This window comes from Oncorhynchus masou, chromosome 5, assembly GCF_036934945.1.
Source record: "Oncorhynchus masou masou isolate Uvic2021 chromosome 5, UVic_Omas_1.1, whole genome shotgun sequence".
Lineage (NCBI taxonomy): Eukaryota > Metazoa > Chordata > Actinopteri > Salmoniformes > Salmonidae > Oncorhynchus > Oncorhynchus masou.
The window spans coordinates 77,632,342-77,642,659 of record NC_088216.1 but is presented as its reverse complement, the minus strand read 5'-3'; the positions used below and the strand labels follow the sequence as shown (position 1 = coordinate 77,642,659).

The following is a 10,318-nucleotide window of genomic DNA, read 5'->3' as shown; positions in this document are numbered from 1 at the left end:
TGCAGGGGCGGTTCCTCCTGCAGGCAGAGGAGGGTCGTTAGTGATTGGAGTCACCTGGGCTCAGGGCATTTAAATGGCTTCACTAATCTCTCTCTCTCTGCTCCTCCAGGTATGATCCTGTTTTGTTTGTTCCTTTGTAGTTTTGCATAGTTTTCACTCAGTCATTCACACACACAGATTCATGCATCCCTGCACTTTACATACACCTTACATTATGATACTTTCACACCTCATTCCCATTTCTTTGTTTAAAGTTAATAGTTTGGTTTATAATAAATAACCTTTTTGATTGGCCTATACCTGTTCTTTGTGTCCCCTCATCTTTGCCACAGGCTATGAGCCGGGCTGTGACACCACCAATTAGGCCTTTATGGTAGAGTGGCCAGACAGAGCCACTCCTCAGTAAAAGGCACATGACAGTCCACTTGGAGTTTGCCAAAAGGCACCTAAAGGACTCTCAGACCATGAGAAACAAGATTCTCTGGTCTGATGATGTAACGGCTGTTGGTGGAAGTAAGACAAAACCATAAGACAAATAAGACAAAACCAACAGAAAAGGGAAAAGGGATCGGCGGCAGCTAGTAGACCGATGACGACGACCGCTGAGGGCCGCCCGAACAGGAAGTGGAGCCACTTTCGGTAGGAGTCGTGATATGTAGACATGATTAGAGTGCCGTTATTTAAAGTAACTAGTGATACCTTTATTAAATCCATTTATTACATTTATTAAAGTGGCCAGAAATTTGAGTCTGTATGTTGGCAGCAGACACTCTGTCAGTGAAGGCTGTTTAACAGTCTGATGGCCTGGAGATAGAAGCTGTTTTTCAGTCTCTTGGTCCCAGCTTTGATGCACCTGTGCTGACCTCGTCTTCGTGTATGATAGCTGGGTGAACAGGCAGTGGTTTGGGTGGTTTTTGTATTTTATGATCTTTTTGGCCTTCCTGTGACATTGTGTGCTGTAGGTGTCCTGGAGGGCAGGTAGTTTTCCCCTGGTGATGCGTTGTGCAGACCTCACTACCCTCTGGAGAGCCTTGCAGTTGTGGGCGGAGCAGTTGCCGTGCCAGGCTGTGATACAGGCTGACAGGATGCTCTATATTGTGCATCTGTAAAAGTTTGTGGTTTAGGTGACAAGCCAAACGTCTTCTTCATCCTCCTGAGATTGAAGAGGCGCCATTGTACCTTCTTCACCACACTGTCTGTGTCGTTCGACCATTTCAGCTTGTCCGTGATGTGTACGCCGAGGAACATAAAACTTTCCACCTTCTCCACTACTGTCCCGTCTGTCCCATTTCTGGGATAATGGTGTTGATGTGATAACCAGCCTTTCAAAGCACTTCATGGCTACGGACATGAGTGCTAAGGGTCTGTAGTCATTTAGGCAGATTTCCTTTGTGTTCTTGGGCACAGGGACTATGGTGGAAACATGTTGGTATTACAGACTCAATCAGGGACATGTTGAAAATGTCAGTGAAGACACCTGCCAGTTGTTCAGCACATGCCCGGAGCACACGTCCTGGTAATCCGTCTGGACCCGCAGCCTTGTGTATGTTGACCTGTTTAAAGTTCTTACTCACGTCAGCTACGGAGAACGTGATCACACAGTTGTCCGGAACAGCTGATGCTCTCATGCATGCCTCAGTGTTGCTTGCCTCGACGTGAGCACTGAAGTGATTTTGCACGTCTGCTAGGCTTGTGTCACTGGGCAGCTCATGGTTGTGCTTCTGCGACAGGGCTGGTTTTCTTTTTGTAATCCGTGATTGACTGTAGACCCTGCCACATATGTCTTGTGTTTGAGCCGTTGAATTGCGACTCTACTTTGTCTCTATACTGAGGCTTTGCTTGTATGATTGCCTTGCGGAGAGAATAGCTACACTGTTTGTATTCGGTCATGTTTCCAGTCGCATTGCCATGAGTCAGCGTATATGTCAATGCTGTTGTATTCTTCAGTTCAGCCTTCCAGGTACAGAACAAACATGACGTATTAAGCAAATTTAACCAGTCATTATGAGATGAAGGAACAGTTTCACAATGTAGGGTGACGTAGGGAGAGGGACTTGCGGTACAGTTGCGTTCACAATCCACCTCTATGTACATTGGCTGAAAAAACGCAATGACTCTTCACGGGAACCAATTTGGAGGTTGAATCGATTCCGTTACATAATCTTCCACTCTGTGTAAAGAGAGGAAGATTTATTTACCATTGGTGTAATATGCAACAACACAGAAGTGAGATATATATTCCTTACCAATATTCAATTTAAAGTTAAAATTAAATGTAATATTTAATAATTTTAAACAAAATCTTAAATGTTCTCTTAATTGCTGATGTTTTACTGTTGAATCGCTGTTTCTGGGATTCTGAACTAGCTTCCACCAGTCTCATACTGTGGGGTCCCTGTCATGGGCCTCAAGACCTCCTGGAAGAACACTTGAAACCTACATGGACAACATCGGTCTATACACTGGTCTCAGAACAGAGGACCTACAAAACCAGCAGTCATGAACAACAGAGAGCTATGGCATGCTATCATCCGGAGCATTGCAACGCCTTAAGCAACACAGAATCTGCAAAGTAGTCAAGGTAAGCAGAACAGAGAACAGTTCTTCAATTGTGAGTCATTCTCTTTGGAATTGGAATGAGTTCAAAAAACCTGTAATAGAACATATACTTTTGGCACAGAAGTGACCCCTTGACCATGGAGGTAAGTCCAATATCGTAGGCCTTCAGTACACAGTCAGTGTATTGCTCTCATCCATTAAATGTAATTCATCCATTTCAGTTGTTGGATGGTTCCATGTTGAGAGGAGAAAATGCTTGATCCAACCAATTGTCCCCCAGTGAGGGATTGAAACGTGCTAAAATTCACAGGATTCCTGTGCTGTTTCCTTGTCATATACTATACAGTAAGAGTAGATTGTCTCTGATCAGATTAAATTAATATATTTTAATATCAAGTATTCTCACACCTTTCCTGAAGCACAGTTGGCTTGACTGCAGGGAAAACAATCTTTGATATTAAACTGCTTTGTTTTTCATAATTTTCCCAGAAAGGTCTGGGGTATAACTCTAAGCTGGTTGTGAATGTCAGCGTGCTGTTGATGCTGTTGTTGTTGTGGACTGACACAGCTGCCTGTAAAGCTCCTTTAGTACCGCCCCCCTGGGTGGCTGGGCCCCGAGGGCCTCGCATTATAAAAAGTCTGTCTCTGTGGTGACCAGCCTCACTGACAAAGAGGGGGTCGTCAAACGGGGCTGGCAGGTCATTAAAGGTAGTGAACATGAGCCACCCTAAATGACCTAACCATGAAGCCGGTCTCAGAGCATTTCGTATTATTCTGCATATACATTAGTATGATTTAGGTTCAGTATGATATGTTACATCTCGTATGGTATGTATTTATTTGTGGATGTCCATCACCATTTCGTATGATATGTTACTAATTACTATTGGTATTATTTGCAAAACGTACAATATGTTACGAATTTGCGAAACATATGATATGTTGCAAATTCTAGCTAGCTGGCTAACGTTAGCTAGGTTAGGGGTTTGGGCTAGGGGTTAGGGGTTAGGGGTTAGGGGAAAGGTTGACTAAAAAGGTTAAAGTCAGGGGAAGGGTTAGCAAACTTACTAAGCAGTTGCAAAGTAGCCAAAAAGTAGTAAGTCATTGAAAAGTCCAGCTAAATGCTAAAGTTCTCCGTGATGAGATTCAAACTTGCAACGTTTGGGTTGCTAGACGTTCAAGTTATATGGCCGATCAACTACCTTACTTTTGTTTTATGTAACCGTCTGTCATATTTAACCATATCAACTTAACATATCATACCACTTTGATTGTGAGCTGTGTGTCGTAGCGGTCTGTGTGGAGTAGTGAGCTGTGTGTCTGTGTGGCGTATTGAGCTGTGTGTCTGTGTGGCGTAGTGAGCCATCTGTCTGTGTGGCGTAGTGAGCTGTGTGTCTGTGTGGCGTAGTGAGCTGTGTGTCTGTGTGGTGTAGTGGTCCGTGTGGATAGTGAGCTGTGTGCCTGTGTGATGTAGTGAGCTGTGTGTCTGTGTATTATAGTAAACTAGGTGTCTTTGTGGTGTTGTGAGCTGTGTAGTGAGCTGTGTGTCTGCCTGGCGTAGTGAGATGTGTGTCTGTGTGGCATTGTGAGCTGTGTGGCATAATGAACTGTGTGTATGTGTGGCGTAGTAAGCTGTGTGGCATAGTGAACTGTGTGTATGTGTGGCGTAGTGAGCTGAGTGTCTTTGTGGTGTTGAGAGCTGTGTGGCATAGTGAGCTGTGTGTCTGTTTGGCGTAGTGAGCTGTGTGTCTGTATGGAGGAGTGAACCGTGTGTCTGTGTGGTGTAGTGAGCTGTTTGTCTGGTTGGCGTAGTGAGCTATGTGTCTGTATGGAGGAGTGAACCGTGTGTCTGTGTGGTGTAGTGAGCTGTTTGTCTAGTTGGCGTAGTGAGCTATGTGTCTGTGTGGCGTAGGGAGCTTAGTGTCTGTGCTGGGTAGTGGGCTGTGTGTCTGTATGGAGGATTGAGACGTGTGTCTGTGTGGTGTAGTGAGCTTTGTGTCTGTGTGTCGTAGTGAGCTGTGTGTCGTAGTGAACTGTGTGGCGTAGTGAGCTGTGTGTCTGCGTGGTGTAGTGAGCTTTGTGTCTGTGTGTCGTAGTGAGCTGTGTGTCGTAGTGAACTGTGTGTCGTAGTGAGCTGTGTGTCTGCGTGGTGTAGTGAGCTTTGTGTCTGTGTGTCGTAGTGAACTGTGTGTCGTAGTGAACTGTGTGGCGTAGTGAGCTGTGTGTCTGCCTATATGGGTGAGCCGTGTGTCTGTGTGGTGTAGTGAGCTTTGTGTCCGTGTTGCGTTGTGAGTTGTGTGGCTTAGTGAGCTGTGTGTCTGTGTTTTGTAGTGGTCTGTGCGGCATATTGAGCTGTGTGTCTGTGTGGCGTAGTTAGCTGTGTTATTGAGCTGTGTGTCTGTGTGGCGTAGTTAGCTGTGTGTCTGTGTGGCGTAGTTAGCTGTGTGTCTGTGTGGCGTAGTGAGCTTTGTGTTTATGTGGCGTAGTTAGCTGTGTGTCTGTGTGGCGTAGTGAGCTGTGTGCAGTTGTGAGCTGTGTTTCTGCCTGGCGTAGTGCGCTGTGTGTCTGTGTGGCGTAGTGAGCTTTGTGTCTACTGGCCTAGTGAGCTGTGTGTCTGTCTGGCGTAGTGAGCTGTGTGTCTGTGTGGCGGCGTGAGCGGTCTGGCGTAGTGAGCTTTGTGTCTACTGGCCTAGTGAGCTGTGTGTCTGTGTGGCGTAGTGAGCTTTGTGTCTACTGGCCTAGTGAGCTGTGTGTCTGTGTGGCGTAGTGAGCTTTGTGTCTACTGCCCTAGTGAGCTGTGTGTCTGTGTGGCGTAGTGAGCTGTGTGTGTGGTGTGTGAGCTGTGTGGCGTAGTGAGCTGTGTGTCTGTGGCGTAGTGAGCTGTGTGTCTGTGTTGTGTAGTGATCTGTATGGCGTTTTGAGCTGTGTGTCTGTGTGGCGTTGTGTGTCTGTGTGGCGTTGTGTGTCTGTGTGGCGTTATGAGCTGTGTGGCGTAGTGAGCTGTGTGTCTGTGTGGCGTAGTGAGCTGTGCGTAGTGATCCAGACAGAAGCATTGCCTTTCATGGGGCAACTTGGGCCCTACATGCACTACTGAGACATGTTGAGGACAACCAGTCTATCACATTACAGGAAGAATAATTTTTCCTGTTTCAATAATGAACAAGATCCAAGTGGTCCATATTGACGACCAAGCAGTTTTGACCTCCAACCTCCTCACCATACCTCCCCTTCACATCTCCCCACCACACCTTCCTACTAGCTTGATTTAGATTTAGGTCAAAGGGTTGGTTGTTTGGTCAATAACCAATAAGAAATACCACAGAAACTTCTTCCATTCCTATCATTGACACTTCTGTATCAATTGTTCTGTTTCTCAGACAAGTCAGTCAATGAATGGGTATTGGATAAGATATATTTTGCCTCATGGCACCACCAATGATCCATGATCTGGGATGGAAAGCTGGGTCCCACTGAAGGATGGAGACAGAGGCCAAACTCAGTGGGTAAGACACTGTTTTGGTAAGAACCCAGCCGTTTGATACTTTATGTATCATACAGTCGTACTGGATGATTATTTTCTTATTTCAAGCAGACAATATATCCAGGAAATAAACTGACAAAGTTAACTTTTTTCCACTTCCCAATAATAGGAAGTGCTATTACATTGCTCATAATTGTTTCCCCCTCAGTAAAATAGAGCTCAAACACGACAAGCCAATTAACAGAGTTCTGAAACAAATACCCAGTGGTGATTATTTAATTTAATTATAAAATCACACATTAAAAGCACATCATCACCACATCAAAGTTATAAGTCTTTGTCAGGACACCTCTGGGGTCTAAGTAACCCCCCTACCAGCCATTCTCAACACGGGCATGGACACACACACACACACACACACACACACACACACACACACACACACACACACACACACACACACACACACACACCAGATTTCCTCAGGGGTGGAAACCAAAATAACCTACAAGTGCATGTGTGGCAGTATAACTCAACCAAGCCTGGTGCAGAACCATTAAATTAAAACAATTAATTTGTGAAGTGTCGCGCAGTCGGTCTTATCATCAGTCAGCGTAAACATTGACCTCTCCCCCTCTGGCCAGTCTAAAGGCTCTCTAGCCTTGTTGTTCTCTCTCAGTTCTCACCATGAGGTATCTGATCCTCCACTTCCCATTCCAGAGACATGGCATCCTCACAACAGAGACCTTGGTGACAAATCTCAGTATGGCACAGCAACCAATTAGGCTCTTTAATGGGACTCTGGCAAATATGGGTATAGTAGGCGACTAGGCTTGCATATCCAAGTACAAGTGCCTTGCATGAAGCGTAAGAATGTCAATTTGCTAGATATTGGAGAGCAATATTGGAGAGCAATAATATAAACCCAGGTTCTATAACATTTCATGATGTAAATCAGGGATGGGCAACTCTGATGGTGGTGGGGGTCACAAAACAATCTGAACTCATCATGAGGGGCCCAGATGTAAATAGACAGGGCATGATGCATGATTAACATATGTAGGATACGGTTCTGAGAGGTGTTCCAATAGCCTGCCAAAATACTTCAACTAAGTCTACATGAGCCTACATGGCATTGCTGCATGCATATCGTATGGTTTGTATTGTAGCTACCTTAACCCAACACCTGGTGATCTCATCAGAAGGTTTGGACATCTTGGCGTAATGGTTAATGTGTTTGCTTGACGAGTCCGGATCAGGGCTTCCCACCGAATTCGCTACGATACATTACAGGCAGTAAAAACTAAGGACATGAAAGTAACCCACCGTGCGTTTCCGATTATTTCCTCACCACGCGCACAGAGTGGGAACCTTGAACGAATAGAATAGATAGCAGACACCGACAGGGGAGGCGGAACTTAAAACAAGCCATACAGCTCAGCTATAGTCCATTTACAAGTGCGGTTCATCTCTCAATGAACATTTTTCTTTTACTACAAACTACATGAGATAATTGAGTGCGCGTTATTATCTTAGAGATAAAAAAGAGAAGAGACCGAGGAGTCAAGAAAAGACGAGGACAGCGTTGAGAGTAAAGAGTTGTAAAATATATAATTAAACGCGGAATTAATTCACAGCGTGGCACTCGACTCAACTGGTAAGATTTTAACTGTATTTCAACGCTTGCCTCTGTGTAAAGAAACACGATTCATTGATCACTGAATTGTCGAATGTTTTGATTGATTGTTCCACAATTGAATACATAGTTCATTCAAAGTTGAAGTTCAAGAATCTATTCCATTTATGAAACCCAATTGACGCGTACTGCCAACACGTTGGTGAAGACAATGAAAAAGAAAAATAACCATTCCTTATTCACATGAATGAGCAATGCCTTCATATACCATATACGATTTAATGTGCCTTATTTCCTATCCATTAGTTTAGTTTTTCCCCTCACAAATATTAATAGGCCTATGGCGTGACGCCCAAACGTCACCAACATGTGCCTTAGAAGAAAACTGTCAGTTCGTTTCATTGTGTCTTACTCGTCCAGACCTTGGTGCCTTGAAGACTACATAAAAAAACACATTTCCATTTGATTTTGCCACCTTCACAATATCTTGTGCACTCCATGTGTGTTGGCACATGTGACTCAAGTTTCATTGGCCAATAGCATAAGCATTAAACCAGCATGCATGGCCCCTGAGAGTACCTAAATGAATGGTATAATGGTCTATGTATATCATTCTGTAAGGAACCCCCCTCACTGAATGAGACAACATGTGATGGGTATGTGGGATAAATGATATCCATTGTGCTAATCAATTTATTTCTATTAAATCAGATTTTTTTAAATAGCAAGTCTCTTGTTGTGTATAGGTCCCCCTCTCCTCCACATAATGGAGCAATAGTGCTTCAGACATTGGGGACTTGAAGCGCATGATTCTTAGTCTGTGCATAATGGCATTCTTTGATTTTAAACAAGCTTTTTCAGGCCAGTATAAGTAGCCTTTGCCCATACTGTTGAAATATGAGTCCTGGTCATGTGGAATGTAGCAGTGGATAAGTATCATAGACCGCATGAGGGACCATTTATTTCCCAGTATACCTACCTCCCACACTCCCACCTCAAAACCAATGATTTATATAAACCCTGGTTTGCTGATGCTATGTATTGGCCATTGAGAGGCTCTGAAGCCACTGGTCGGCTGTATTGACACTCCCCAGAAGAAGCAGTCCTCCTTAGGAATGAATGGAATTCTACAGTATGTCAATTATATGTTTTAAGTACTAAATTACATGTATTTAAGTATGTTGTTGTTGTAGTGGGGACAGTAACAGAACTTTCCAAAAAATATACTTAAAGGAAAATGTTTTTATATATATTTTTCATGTTAATGTTTAGCTCATATACTATTGTTTAAATGTATGCACTAGGGTGTCTGTAATATAATAAACATGGCAAAAACAAATGTAGACATTAATAAATGTATTTCTATAGCTTCCAAAATATGTTTACAATGGTGGTTAGAAAGTGCCAAGATAGACGGGTGGAGGCTTCAAAACAGCACCCCCAGTCAGTCATCTAGTGTATATATAAATCAATGACCATGTTTACATGCTCAGCGTATTCCAGATAGTGGCTCATAACCCTCGTAAGGTCTTATTCAGGATAAGCTGTTTACATGCACCTTTGAAATCCCACTCACGAGTATACCTGTATCGATGAATTAAATAATATTTATAATTTAAGTTCATATGGGTTTAACAGAACGGTAAGTGAAATCTGGACACTGACTACAGGCCTATAACATCTCACATGTAGTATAATATGATATTAACTCCTGCAGAATTATGCATTTCTTGCAGTAGAATTGTACAACAAATGTTAATTTTGTCTCGGAAACAGGAGTGGAGAAATATGCCTTATTTCTTTCAGCACCTCTTGAGAAAATGCAAATGTGCGTGTAACGTGTTACCTGTGACATTGTCAATGCAAGCACACAGTCTTTCAACCTCATAAAATATGCACTCAAGACAAACCGAAGTCTTATCAGAAACATGTTTCATCTTTTCCTCAGCTGTTCATTTCCTTAAAACCGGTTAAACTGATGACATTTGGACATTTTGCACGTGAACAATCTTTTCACTGTTTTGGAGTTATTGCGTTTTCTCCCCGGTCCATAAATGAAAGAGAGAACTTTACCGGTGAGGCTGGAGAACAGGGCTGATAAGCAGGGCGCCAGCCATTGACCCCCCCCACCCCAACTAGGGCATGGCGTGTTGGAGTAGCTGATTGGATGACCTGGCTCCGCATTCAAGATGGGATTGTAGGGGTGGCTGGTGGGTCTGTCCTGCGATTGGAGGGGTGGCTGGTAGGTTTGTCCTGCGATTGGAGGGGTGGCTGGTAGGTCTGTCCTGGGACCAGGCTGGATGGGAAAGAGGCAGCTGTGCTCTACTGTCAGTCTGAAGTGAAGAGCCCTGTGAATAGTTGTGTTTGAGCCAAGCCGCCAGCTCCGTTAAAGTGGAGTTTATTCTTATCCCAGTCCTTTCCCTATCTGGCCCGGATGGGTCCCCTTCAGACATGACCTTGTCATTTGACTTTCTGTATTTATATGGATCAAGTCACAGGACAGTTACCCGTCTTTGTTTATATGTTTTTATGTATTGTTCCAGCCACCTATAGGGTCCTTATATAGCTGCTGGTGCCTGACTGAAGTTGTACTGTTGAGGTTTCCAGCCTATTCCAAAGGATGCCAAGCCATGCCATTGCTT

The 10,318-nt window shown here is 43.9% G+C and overlaps 1 protein-coding gene across 3 annotated transcripts in view; it reads left to right on the top strand.

The window, feature by feature from the left end:
- The first annotated feature begins 7,370 nt into the window (after positions 1–7,370).
- The window catches only part of slc38a3b (solute carrier family 38 member 3b), a 63,099-nt gene continuing 60,151 nt past the window's right edge, over positions 7,371–10,318 (top strand). For all 3 annotated transcript variants that reach the window (XM_064966885.1, XM_064966886.1, XM_064966884.1), the window contains exon 1: positions 7,371–7,697. The gene's annotated coding sequence lies outside the window, so the exon portion shown is untranslated. The remainder of the gene's footprint in view (positions 7,698–10,318) is intronic.